The 13,943-nt window shown below is 50.8% G+C and overlaps 1 protein-coding gene across 2 annotated transcripts in view; it reads right to left on the bottom strand.

Annotated features, from left to right (window-relative positions):
- The window catches only part of BCAN (brevican), a 54,660-nt gene extending 41,437 nt beyond the window's left edge, over positions 1 to 13,223 (bottom strand). The window contains exon 1 of one of the 2 annotated variants that reach the window (XM_039512090.1): positions 12,993 to 13,223. The gene's annotated coding sequence lies outside the window, so the exon portion shown is untranslated. Of the gene's footprint in view, positions 1 to 4,439; positions 4,542 to 12,992 lie in introns of those variants that run through there. The other variant, XM_039512091.1, reaches the window with a different exon arrangement.
- Positions 13,224 to 13,943: the final 720 nt, after the last annotated feature.

Raw genomic sequence — 13,943 nt, 5'->3', positions numbered from 1 at the left:
AGGTCCCTTCCAGCCCAGATATTCTATGATCCTCTCGACAGGAAAAATCAAAACGATCCATTCCGGCCTCATCAAGACGCTTTCGTATTTAAATTTTGGTTTTGCGATGATTCCAGATCTTCAGAGACAGCATATGGCTTGGCCTTGGCAAGATGTCGTGCTCACAAAGGCACGTGGCCTCCAAGAGCGTGCACTCCCTGCCCCCTCCCTCAGCCCCCGTTCGTCCCCCGGTCGTGCCCACGGAGTCAGGCTTCTCGCTCGGGGAACGGGCTGCTCCGCCCAGGGTCTGCGAGAGCAATGGAGCGCAGCCGCCACTCCAGAGGGTCGCAGAGCAGGGCTGATAGTTCGGGTGCAATGAGCTGGAGCCGGGGGGGACTTTGGGGAAGAGGAATAAACCCGAGGCGGGTGCGGGGAGCGGGCCCTCGGATGAGTTTTCCATTCCGAAATGGAGTTGGGCAAGTAGCAGTGGTCCAGTGGTTAGCACCCAGGCGATGTCGGACAAGTCCCATTCCTTCTCTGCCTCAGTTTCCCCTCCCATCCTCTGTCTGTCTTCTTTAGCTTGAAAGCCCTTCAGGGCAGCAGCTGTCTTGTGCTCATGTACAGCTCCTGGTACAATGGAGTCCCGATCTCAGTCGGGGGCCCCTAGTGCTGTCGTATTGCAGATCCTAACGGAGTCCAGGTTTCCTGGGGATTTGTGAGATCTCCGGCCTGGAAAGGGTCCATTTGCTAGGGAGGGCAGGCTGCTGTCAGCATCCTGGGCTGGCCTTCCCCCTCAGCTGGCTCTCACCCGGGCTGAGTCAGCGCGGCTGGGAGCGCTGGGTGAAGGGCAGAGCGTCAGCGTGGCAGATGGCTGTGCGGAGAGCCAAGGAAGGGGGGAAGGTCAGAACACAATCTGCGGGAAGGTGGCGTCTCACAGCAGTGTGGGAAGATCCCCACACACACACACGCATGTACACACTGATACACAGTCTTGTACAAACATGAGCATGGCCCCACACACACCCCGTGCAGCTATCTGCATGCACCCACACACTTAAGTATGCACACGCACACTTACATATGCATATAAACACACAACCAAGCACGTACACATACATGTATATACCTACGGACATACAGGGGCACACACAGATACATATGGACACGGAGATGCACATGTATACAGACATATGTACACACAGGGTAAGATCCAGGAGACCTGGGTTCGAATCCCGGCTCTGCCACTGGCCTGCTGGATGACCTCGGGCACGTCATGTCGTCGCCTTGTGCCTCAGTTTCCCCGTCTGTACAGTGGGGGTAATGATACTGACCTCCTTTGTAAAGCGCTTTGAGATCTACAAGTGAGACATGCTCTAGAAGAGCTAGGGATGACGATTATTACTGTGCAGGTGTCCTGCTATGCCAGGCTTCTGCCCCCCCAGCCAGTACGTTAGACCTCGTTCCAGAAAGCTGTGAGTGGGTTTTCTTTTCTTTTTCTTTTTGCATTGATCCTTTAGGTCAGGGGTCCCTTCTCTTTCCTCCCCGCCCCCCAGCGCGCCACATCCCAGCTCCTCCGCTTACCTCCCGGCGCTTAGGACTTTCCAGGAGGGATGGGGGAGGAGCGGGTAGGCGGCACGCTCAGGGAAGGAGGTGGGAGGAGGCGGAGTTGGGGCAGGGATTTGGGGAAGGGGTTGGAATGGGGGCGGGGAAGGGGTGGGAAGAGGCGGGGCCTCATGGAAGGGGTGGCGTGTGGGGGCGCGGGGGTGGTTTTTGCATCTTTGTATGAAAAGGTGTCAGGGATGCGGCCCTTGGGCCAATGTCCTAGTCCACACGTGGCCCTCGTGGTGGTTTGAGTTGGAGATCCCTGCCTGAGTTCAAGAGCTGGGAGCATTTTGAAAAACCCACTAGCCCTGGCTTCCCCTCCAAAGAACCCTGGAGCATGACCCACTCACGGCAGAAATGGGCCGTCTTCCTGCCAGGGGAAATGCCTATTAAAACCATCTCCCACATCAGTCCATGCATATGCATTTAGCATCTTCCAAGGACTTGCGAGGACCTCCCCACAGGACCCCGGGGAGCTGAAGGAGTATTAGCTCCATTTTGCAGATGAGGAAACTGAGGCGCGGGAAGGGAATGTGACTTACTGGTGGTCACAGAGGGACCAAACCAGGAATAGAACCCAGGAGTCCAGGAGCCCTGTGCTAACCTCAGGCAGAGAGAAACAGGAGTTTGTTGTATTAACTCAATAAGATGAGGGGCATTTGGTGCAGGGCAGAGCTCTTCTCACACGTGTTTTCAGGAGAAGGGAGCTTGGGGCACGCTGGGATCAAAGCAGCGAATGCATCAGACCAGCAGCAACATAGGAAGCTTGAGGTCACAACAGTCGTCACCGTCGGGTCTCACAAGCCTCTGGGTGCTGGGCAGAGCGATCTGCAAACAGAGATTGCTGAAATGCAGCCACCTCTGGGATGGGTCACTGTGGCCTCATATAACAGCACCAACGAAACCATTTAAGGTAGGAAGTGAAGGAGGAAACCACATCCCATTAAAGCCCCTGGCGACATTTAAGCAGGAAGAACATAATTACCCAGACTGGAACTTGGCCAGATATCCAGACTCTTGTTTAAAAACATATTAAAGCGCTTCCCCTGCCTGTCTCCCTTGGGAATGAAAAAGTGCAGCTTACCCCCTGCAGCGTGTGGTACTTGGTATCAGCCAAGCAGCTCAGGAGAGCCCTCAGACTAGACTCCGATCTTCTTGCTTTTACTCGTCTGAAAGCATTTTACAAATTCTCATTTGACAGCGGGGGAAACTGAGGCACAATGAGTGGTGTTGCTGGGGACGTGAGTTGCCCATGCTCACACAGTAGCGGAGGTAGGATAGAATCCTGACCCCCGGTCTGCTCTAACCACTAGACCACATTCTCCTCCCACAGCTGGGAAGAGAACCTAGGAGTCCTGTATATTAAATACATCTTTTACTATAGGAATTCCAGCCCCCGTGTCCAATAGAAAATCTGCAAGCCCATCCCTGACTCAGATGTTTAAATGGGGGTGCCCCCAGACAGCTATTGTTATGGGGTGCTGGAAAATGCATTCCGAGTTGCAGGGAGGCCTGGCCTACGCTACTGACTTACTAACAATCGGATCATTCAATCCAGACGCCAAAACAGGCGCCTTGGCCACCTTCATCACTGCCTCTTATTCCTGCTTTCGAGACTCCTTGCCAATCAGACATGCCTGTAGCTGCGCCCGCAGCTTCTCATTCTCTCCTTTGAGATCTCCTGTTTCAGCGTTTCAGGCGACACCCATTCGCTCTGTCTATTCACTCCTCTACCTCTGTTCATTCCACGACCTCTCCAGCCACAGCCATGGGGAGGGTATCCAGGACCCTCTGTTTTCCACTGTCCTAACTGTGTTCAGAGCTCGCTGACAGGAGTTCCTTCCCGCCATTTAACTGCAGTCTCCACTTTTTCAATCCATTCGTTCCCAGATACATCTCTGCCTCCATTCTCCACCAAGCATCCATCCGTTCTATCACCTCCAAAACAAGTCGCTTCAAATCCTCGAGACCGATATCCCGTGCTGTTAGCCCAACATCCATTTATATTCTGTCAGCCAGCTTGGCCGGAGCCTCTCCTGGCATTCCTGTAATTCCTTTAAGTGCGGCTAATCCACTAGATAACTTAAAATGCTTTTGAGCCACACGTTTAACCGTTTGCGTAGCATCATCATCAAAACCAAGGATATGACGAGTCAGTGGTCCCCACAGGGTTTGTACTAGAACTGGTTTCTGTAACGTGTCAATTCCCACTGCTTTTAACAACTGCAGGTCAAGAGAGGATGGTCCAGGTGGGTCATTCCCCATGTCCCCAGTGCAGCATCCATTCCAGCCGTCCCATGTTCCATCTTTTAATTTAGCTAAGGATGCCCTCATCCTTCAGGTACTGTAAGAGCACTCGAAGTCTGTTGAGCAACAGGGGACGGTACCTTTTTCTTCTGCGGGTTTGTTTTCCACAACTGTCTCCAATTTTTTGTTTTCCTGCTTTATCTGTTGGAGCATATCATCGGTCTGGACCGCCTGTTGCACTGTTAGAAGAGCTCGGGTTTTCCAGGGCTTTAGTTATCGCTCTGCTCCCCTGGTTTTCTCCATTACTTGACTGGCCAGTGTGGTGGCGTGTTGTTGAAGCCATCTTATTGCGATGGACATTAATTGCAAAATCCTAGCTTTTTACTTTTATTATTATTTTTTAAAGCTTCTGTTTCTACCATAGCTTTACATAGGCCAGTCCATGTTTCACCATTTTCTTTTTTAAATTCATATGGACCCCTTTACTGGCAATCCAGCCCATTCACGAGTTATCAAACTCTGTGGGGATTTGAAGGGAGGGGATAAGGGGGTTCCCTAGCGCGCGGCTTTCTGTCCTCACGATTCCTACAGCGGACAGCTCGCTTACTCACCAGATCAGCAGTGAGGGTCAGCAATGTCGTCAGATGTCACCGGTGTGGTGCTCTGCTCAAAGTTGATAACGGTCAGCAGCATGCGTGTGTTCCCACTGCGTGCTGCCCCGGCTCTGCGCGGATCGCTGGCACAGCAAACCCAAGAGAAACCCCAATGACCACAGATTCCGATAAGGTACGAAGGCACCTGGCCAGGTTTATTGCCAAACGAAACAGTCTCTAGCTTCCCGGATCAGATGTCTACAGTTCTGCTAGTACATATGTGCCCCCTGACAATGGACCAGCTCAGTCAGTGGCAGGACTTACCACTGCCCCCTAGGCCAAAGACAACCCCTCAGGGGTGCGTTCTTATACACAGGTACAAGCAAGTTACACATCACTCCTGACGTATTGAGGTACAACCCCTCTATGTAGTAAGGTGCCGCCTCTCACCTCGTACCCCATCCATCATATTACCCTTTTGCCCCTGTCTTTAGGATGAGTCAGCCTGTTCCTTGTTATCTGTGAGGAATGTGCAAGAGTCAGAGTTTCCGGTACCATCCTGGCACATATTTGTATCCCTAGTGTCCAGTATCTTTTAGCTACCATCTTTTAGATGGTGTGTTTGCACCATCGGCCCTGCCCTGGCCAGACTCTGAGCAGGGCCTGTCTCTGGCTCACAGCTTAACTTTGCTTTATGTTAACCAAGTCTTGACCATTACTTTAGCTCAGGCCTCTGATACAACGGTTTATGTTTCAGGGCCTCCTCTTACTATACCTCACAGGGCCGTTGTGAGGATAAATACACTGCAGGTGCTCAGAGGGGGATATGAGAGAGAAGGGCAACTAAAATGATTAGGGGTTTGGAGAGGGTCCCATATGAGGAGAGATTAAAGAGGCTGGGTCTTCTCAGCTTGGAAAAGAGGAGACTAAGGGGGGATATGATAGAGGTCTATAAAATCATGAGTGACGTGGAGAAAGTAGATAGGGAAAAGTTATTTGCTTATTCCCGTAATACAAGAACTAGGGGTCACCAAATGAAATTAATGGGCAGCAGGTTTAAAACAAATAAAAGGAAGTTCTTCTTCACGCAGCGCACAGTCAACCTGTGGAACTCCTTGCCTGAGGAGGCTGTGAAGGCCAGGACTAGAACAGCGTTTAAAAGAGAACTGGATAAATTCATGGAGGTTAAGTCCATTAATGGCTATTGGCCAGGATGGGTAAGGAATGGTGTCCCTAGCCTCTGTTTGTCAGAGGATGGAGATGGATGGCAGGAGAGAGATCACTTGATCATTGCCTGTTAGGTTCACTCCCTCTGGGGCACCTGGCACTGGCCACTGTCAGTAGACAGGTACTAGGCTGGATGGACCTTTGGTCTGACCCGGTACGGCCGTTCTTATTTTCTTCTTAAAGTTTCTTAGAGGTGGAGCACATGTGGAAAGGCTAAATCGGGGCTGCCTCTTCCCCTGCTGAACAATGTTGGGGGGGGGGGCGTTTAAAGCCAGGCTACAGTGTCTTAGATCAGTGGAGAGTTCACATGGCTTCATCTTGGGGGTAGGAGTCACCTATTCTGTGGCTGTACAGCACCTAGCACCGGGACTGGGGCTCCTAGGGGTTACTGCAATGCCAATTAACAACCCTCCCCTCCCCATATCCCGAAACAGAAGGGACTAGAGGCAGGGAGAATCCCCACCCAGATGGAAGGTGGGACCTGGCATGGCAAAGACTGAGAACAACTGAGCTAAGGTGGAACGTTGGCTTATGAGCTCTGAGTTCTGTGTTGCCCAGCAAGAATCTCCCCCATTGCGACCGCCTGTGATTACTAATGCCCCTGTAGTTGTTTTTCATAAGAGTTAGGGTATTGGCAGCAAAGTCCCAAGTGTAACTGTAAGGTATATTGCTGTACATGCAGCCACTTCTGGAGTGAGTCACTTAGATCACCTCAAATTCCCCCCCCCCACCACCACCATTTCAGCAGGGTACAATATTCTTCATCACTTCCTGCTCCAAATCGTGATGGACCATGTGCGGTTAAACAGCTGCCTCTTCTCAACCCAGAGGTGGCTGCATTCATTGCTGCTTACATTATAGTAACGCTCACAGTGCTAGGCACTGTTTCTCCCCCTTGTAAGAGACAGTCTCTGCCCCCACAGATTTTACAACCTAAGTGGACAAAGGAAGGATTACCATCGCCCCTACATATGGGGGGAGCTGAAGTGCAGAGGGACGATGTCTCTTACTCTACATCACATAGTAAGACTATAGCACCCGTGAGAATTAAACCCAGCTCTCTAGAGCGCTAACAGCCTTAACACAGGCAGTCTTCTGCGTAACATCAGCATTGGCTGAAGTCAGTTTTCTAGGTCGATTTATTTATTTATTTGGTACAGAGATGTCTAGGTGTAAGGCCTTGTGACCGCAATGCTATTCTAGAATAGCTCTTATTCCAGAATTGCTAAATTCTTCCAGAACTCCGTTGTGTCGATGCTCTATTCTGGTTAATGAGGTGGTATGAATTCAGGACGTGGTCTGTGATATGGGTTATCATAATTTTTCCATAGCTGGCAACATTTGGCTTAACATTCTCAGGCCTGGCATAAGGGACTGAAAACAACTGGAAAATAAAATGTCTCCCAGTCAGACGAGGGAATGTGCAGATTAAGTGGCATGAGTGTATGGATGGTAAAATAAGGTAACCACATAACAGTGTTTAGCCCACTGGGTTGTCTTCCGTCCATGCATTCTGCTTTTCTGGGACGATGGGTAAACATCCTCCCCATAAAAAGACAAAAAGTGGGGGAATGTGGCAGGATGAGGCCCTGAAACATAAACCCTTATATCAGAGGCCCAATATGAGGCTTAAGGCCTAACTAAAGTCATGGTTAAGACTTTGCTAACATAAAGCAAAGTTAAGCTCACAGGAGCTGGCAAGAAGGCGTCTGATGTTGCAATTCTACACACAACTAAAAGGTACCAAGCACCAGGAAGATAAAGATGTGCCAGGATGGTACCGGAACACTCTGCTACGAGCACATTCCACAGATAACAAGGAATATGCACCACTAAAGGCTGGGGACCGATTGACTGAGCAGCAGTTCTGCAGAAAAGGACCTGGGGATTACAGTGGACGAGAAGCTGGATATGAGTCAGCAGTGGGCCGTTGTTACCAAGAAGGCTAATGGCATATTGGGCTGCATTAGTAGGAGCATTGCCAGCAGCTCGTGGGAAGTGATTATTCCCCTCTATTCAGCACTGGTGAGGCCACACCTGGAGTATTGTGTTCAGTTTTGGTTTCCCCACTACAGAAGGGATGTCGACAAATTGGAGAGAGTCCAGCAAAGGGCAACAAAAATGATTAGGGGGCTGGGGCACGGAACTAACGAGGAGAGGCTGAGGGAACTGGGATTCCTTAGTCTGCAGAAGAGAAGAGTGAGGGGGGATTTGATAGCAGCCTTCAACTACCTGAAGGGGGGCTCCAAAGGGGATGGAGCTCGGCTGATCTCAGTGGTGGCAGATGACAGAACAAGGAGCAATGGGCTCAAGTTGCAGTGTGGGAGGTTTAGGGTGGATATTAGGAAACACTATTTCACTAGGAGGGAGGTGAAGCACTGGAATGGGTTCCCTAGGGAGGTGGTGGAATCTCCATCCTTAGAGGTTTTTAAGGCCCGGCTTGACAAAGCTCTGGCTGGGATGATTTCATTGGTGTTGGTCCTGCTTTGAGCAGGGGGTTGGCCTAGATACCTCCTGAGGTCCCTCCCAACCCTGATATTCTATGATTCTATGGAAGTGCTGACCTGTCCTAAAGACAGGTTCAAAAGGGTAATATGATGGATGGGGTCGTTTTGCTCAAACCAACATGTACAAGGTGAGAGGTGGCACCTTACTATGTAGAGGGGTTGAACCTCAATACGTCAGGAGTGAGGTGTAACTTGGTTGTACCTGTGTATAAGAACACACCCCTGAGGGGTTGTCTTTGTCTGGCCTAGGGGGCAGTCGTAAATCCCGCCCCTGACTGAGCCGGTCCATTGTCCGGGGGCACGTTTTGGTAGTATGCCCTGTAGGTAATGTGACCAGATGTCCCGATTTTATAGGGACAGTCCTGATTTTTGGGTCTTTTTCTTATATAGGCTCCTATTACCGCCCCCCCCCACCCCATCCCAATTTTTCACACTTGCTGTCTGGTCACCCTACCTGTAGGGTCTGCAGGAAACTATTACTGTGCTTCATTTGACAATAAACCTGGCCAGGTGCCTTCGTACCTTACCAGAGTCTGTGGTCATTGGGGATTCTCTCAGGCCTGCTGTGTCGGGGTCTGCAGAGCCGGGGCAGCACACATGCAGCCGAGTGTTATCATCCTTAAACAGTGCAGAGGACCATACCAGTGACATCTGACGACACAGGCATCCTGCCTCCCAGTCCCGGATGGCAACATCTAGCCCATGCCACCTGCCTTTATGATTCCGCTAAGAAGCGGCCAGCAAGGCGACGTCACTTATAAGCCTCCGGAGCGCTTCGGAAGAACCAAACAGCCATAAATAAATGGCCAGTTTGGGCAGCGCGAGAAGCGAGACCAGCGTTTCCCGCCCTGCCTGCTGCTTGGCGTAAAGATGCAGGGAGCCCTCTGGCAGCAATAAGGAAAAGCGACAGGTTTGGATTTTTTTGCTTGGGGTTGCTTGGCATGTTTCAAAGCGCTGGAGAATTGAGATGTCGGGGGAGGAGGAACCCATGGCTAAAACCAGCGTCCGGGCTGTGAGCTCTCAAGAGCATCCCCTTTGTCTAGCTTCCCTTAATAGCACCAGTGTGTTCCCCTCCTATTGCCTAGCCCCGGCCTCCTCCTCCCCTTGCACGTAGTAGGTGCAAGAGCCTTCTCCACTGCATCCCAGTGTGTCTCTGTTTCTCAGCCTTGCCACCTCCGTTCAGATCTTGGCTAGAAAACTGCCTTTCCCCCTTGTCCTTACAGTGGGAAGTGTTGTGGAGGGTCAAAGATCTAGGGTTGTGCTGACTCTGCAAGCTTCTAAACCCCCTAGGCAGGTGGCTGGGAGACGAATCCAAACCCCTGGGATCGCTAAAAGAACAGGAGTACTTGTAGCACCTTAGAGACTAACATATTTATTTGAGCATAAACTTTCGTGGGTGACACTTAATGCTATTAATTCTGGAAGGAGCTCAGATACTGCCATGACAGGCGTGGTACAAGAACCCAAAACCCAGATCCCAGGAACACCAACACTGGGGGAAAGTTCTGATCCAAATGGGCTCTCCCTTGTGGACCCCCCTGTGAAGGGCAAATTGTCCTTGCAGCAGGCCAGGCAGTGGTGGTTAGTAGCTAGGTCATCGGGGTAGGAGTTGGGATACGTGGGTCCTAGTCCCGGCTTTGCAGCTGACCTGAGGCAAGTCATGTCGCTGTGTGCCTCAGTTTCCCTTCACCTATTTAGACTGTCAGCGCTGCAGGACAGGGGCTGTCTCTTACTGTGGGGCTGCTGTGCTTAAAGTGGTCTGAACAAAATGAGGGATTTGATCCTGAACTGGGAGCGGCAGCTTTAGAAAGAGGGCTTAAATTGCACGACCCAACTCGGGGTTTAGATTTTGACCAGGGGAGGTGGGGGGTTTGACCTCCTCCCTCCACTTTAAATAACTCCCCTCACTTTAAGCACCGTAGCCAAGATCTTCATGTATTTAGGCCTTTCGCTCCAGTGGGAGTTAGGTGCCTAAATCCCCTTGAGGATTTGGGCCGGTGTGTCTAGCACCCTTAGCCGCTGATCTAGGTTGGACCCTCTAGCCCTTATCATAATAACGCTAAATTAATTCCCTCGCCAGCCTGGAAACTGAGGGCTGGTCTCCACTGGGAACTTCCAGCGGCAAACACCCCTGGTGTAGACAGTGTTAGGTGGGCAAAAGAATTCTTCTATCCCCTCTGGCTGCCACCTCTCGAGGAGGTGGATTTCCTACTCTGACGAGAGAACCGCTCCCATCGGCGGAGGTAGCGTGAGCGTCTACACTGAAGCAGGGCAGCTGTTTAAGTGGAGACATGTCACCCTAATACTGAGGTGTTGGAGCAGAGAGCCTGATTCTGCCGTGCTCCCCGGCAAAGCTGCCATTGATTTCCACGGGCTGAGGGTCGGGCCAGGGTGGTTAAAAATCAATGGTGGTTTTTTAAAAGAATTTTAAAAATCGTTTTTAATTTAAATCGGATTTTTGAGGAAAAACCATATCTAAAGATAGTTTTAATTAAGATACATCATAGCCCAAAGAGACCTCCTCATGGAATAGGGATTATAAATTCTAATTCTATAGTATGAGACAATATATTCATGTCGTGTTTTAAGAAAAGTTTTGTAAATGAGTTCCAATAGTTCACGGACTAGGCACCCAATCTTATGGGGCTCCAGGGGCTTCTGTATCGATTATTTAGGTTACTCTTTCCATCTACCCAATGGGACTCAGTGCTCAGTCTAGAAGAGACCATCAGAGATGCTTAGTTTTGCAGTTCTCAAACTGTGGGTTTGTGTCTCCAGAGAGAACATGCTTGTTAACAGCAAAAATGGTTTTAAATCAATAAATAATATATAGAGGTGAGAAATAACAGACCTCAGCCCTCTTGTCCCTCTGCAAATTTGTGTTCACAAAGTCAGTCCCTTACCTCTCTCTCTAAAAGTGCAAAGTTTCAGAAAGTTCGATGAATAGAAGATTGTTGGGGGTGGAATAGATCTGGACAAGGAGAAGCCGTCTGGAGATAAATGTGAGAAGGGAGGGACAGGCAGCAGAAACAAAAGTGTACTCCAGAATGTACTTTTATGTAGAAAATCCACGATTAAATCACTAGTCAGGAAGACTTGATTTAAATCAACTTGATTTAAATCACATCCCCCCTGGGGCTGGGTGCGTTAGCTGCACACGGGCTGCGCGATGTGGCCCGCGGGGCATAGGGTGTATTTGTGGACTGGTTCCGGCTCGTCGTATCACAGACCATAAACGTGCCGTTGCCTTGCATGGGGCAGGTTAGTTGTGAGCTGGCAGGTGGAGTTTCTGTGGGGGTCATTGCAGCTGACCAGATATGTGGGGTTGGATGCAGCTGGCCTTCCGTGCTTCTCCGTGGAGCCCACTAGGGAATCTGCAGTGCTGGATCATTGCAAACTCATGAAACTGAGTAACACCCCCACCCTCGCCCCGCATTTCCCTGCAAAACCTGCCTCCAGGAAACATACTAGGCTTCTTCCGCAGAGGAGCTGCAAAGGGTGTCTTGTTGATTTCCAGGCCGCTATGCTCCTTCCTGCTGCATAATTCACGGAGAAGAACCTCTGCATCAAACCCAACACCTGAGAGCTGATTCCAAGCAAGCTCTCCAGCTGCTTAGCTGGCCTCTTCACCGCAGTAGACTATCACCTCCCCAGCATGGGTGCACTTAGCCTCACCACACCCCTGGGGCAGAGAACAGCCCCATCCCCCATTTTATAGGGGGAAACTGAGGCACAAGGTGGATGGAGTGGATTGTCCAAGGTCACACACAGCAAGAACCCAGGTCTCTTGGATCCCAAGCCAGTGCCGGAGCCACGAGCCCATCCTTCTTAGGAAAGCCACCTGCCCTTAGCACATCTCCCCCCTCCCCTCCCAATTATTGGCGGTCTCAGCAGAAAGCCCATGGAGTGAGTCACATTGAACCTGCTCCATTATAGACAGCCTGGCCAGGGCAGAGCTCAGAGGAGCATTAGCAGAAGTTCAGCACAGGCTTGCCCTGCCAATGCCTTGTGCCTGCCCTCTAGGTACAAACAGCAAGTGCCAGGCTCCAGGCCTGTTAATGCAGGACGGGACACGGGCCAGTGGTAAATTCTCTCTTACATGCCACTTTGAGAGAAAAAAAGGAAATAAAAAGAATTCAAACTCCCCCACTCGTTTCCAGGGCTGGAGCCGGCAAGGAGGGAGAGGACGAGAGAGTTTGCACACGTAACGCGAAAGAGGAGGCAGTCTATTAACAGGCTTGCTCGCCCACAAATAAAATTGTTCAGTGCGGAGAGAGAAACCCTGGAACATCGCAGCTCCAAGGACAAATCCCCGAAGCAGCCACGTGAGGGGCCAAGGCTTAGGTGACGAGCGTCCCTCCTTGATTCCCTGCCTGCTGCGCGCAGCTGATTGTTGCAAGGGGCATATTTACAGCATGTCCTCACGCATCAATTGCAACACACTCACCCCCCCTTAACAAACAATTGTTTGCACTGGGAAATGGCTCTGCATGTCAAACTCTGCAACAGACTGAGATCTCCTTCCCTGGCTGAGCTTTCCTCTGACTTTCTGTCATTCAAAAACAGAGAGAGACTGAACAATAAATCTATTCGCACTTGGAAAAACAAACCCGAGGGCCAAATCGTGAGTCCTTTAGTAACATGGGTGAGCCCTGTTGCCCCATTACATCAAGGGGATACTCATGGGAGTAGCTATCTGCGGCTCGGTGATGCTAGGAAAGGATTCACAACCCAGCCCCAGAAGAAACCAAAGAGCCCAACCTTGATCCAAGTGCAGCAATTTTCTGTCTCCCCTGTTCCCAAGGAGGAAGCAGCTAAATCAAAGTCCTTCACTCACCTCTCCTGAGAAGGCAGCCGGCTGGCGGGGTGGACAGTCACTCGAGGCGTGCGGGTGCTGGTCTTGTGAAGGGAGACGGAGAGTGAGAACTTTTCCTCCGGAGCTGGGTTGGATCCTGCAGTGGGCCAATGCAGAGGTGAACTGCAGTTATTCCAAAACAGAGCACAGCTCAATGTACAGCCAGGAGCTCAGACAGCAGGCGAGGCAGGACCCAGTTTGAAACAAGCTCCCTGATGCACAGACACACACACAAAACCTTCCCCCCTCCTCCTTTTATTCCCCCCCCTTTAAAAAAAAGAGTGCCAAGAAATTACACAGCTTTACAAACCTATTTCTAATTCAACGCTGTGCTGGCAAAATCCCCCCCTCCCCCCTTTGCAACTGGCAAAGCCCAGCAGAATATCCCAAGAAGAGAGGGGGAAATGGAAGCAGGGCAGATTTTTAATCCAATGCACCCAAACTTGCGGATGCCCCTGAGTTGCGTCTGCTTCTGCTCTGGAGAAAGGCAGGTTTTCTTTTTCCCTGTCTAGTCCCCTTCTCCTGATCATCTCACTGCACACACAGGGGTTTAAAGAGACACACCATGTGTGGCTACCTGCCGTAGCCAGCAGCATGGATGTTAGTTGATACCTTTCTGCATCATTTCAGATAGCAAGCAGAAATGCACAAACCAGCCCTATTTTTCGGGGGGGGGGACCCCAGACTGAGTTATTTTCAGCCTTTGGCGGAAGGCACAAAGGGGCAGGACGGAGGGCTGCTGCTTTGTAATGTAAATTACCCGAAGTCTTTGTGAGCGTTGGGGGAGCCCGGATGAATCCGAGTGGCCCCTCTCTCTCTCTCTCTCTCTCCCCAACAGAAGTTGGTCCAATAAAAGATATGACCTCACCCGCCCCGTCTCTCCAATATCCTGGGACCCACACGGCTCCAGCGACACTGTGTAGCATTTGGCTG

This window comes from Mauremys reevesii, linkage group 24, assembly GCF_016161935.1.
Source record: "Mauremys reevesii isolate NIE-2019 linkage group 24, ASM1616193v1, whole genome shotgun sequence".
Classification (NCBI taxonomy): Eukaryota; Metazoa; Chordata; order Testudines; family Geoemydidae; genus Mauremys; species Mauremys reevesii.
Note: the sequence above shows the minus strand (reverse complement) of the source record. Positions and strands in the feature narration are given on the sequence as shown.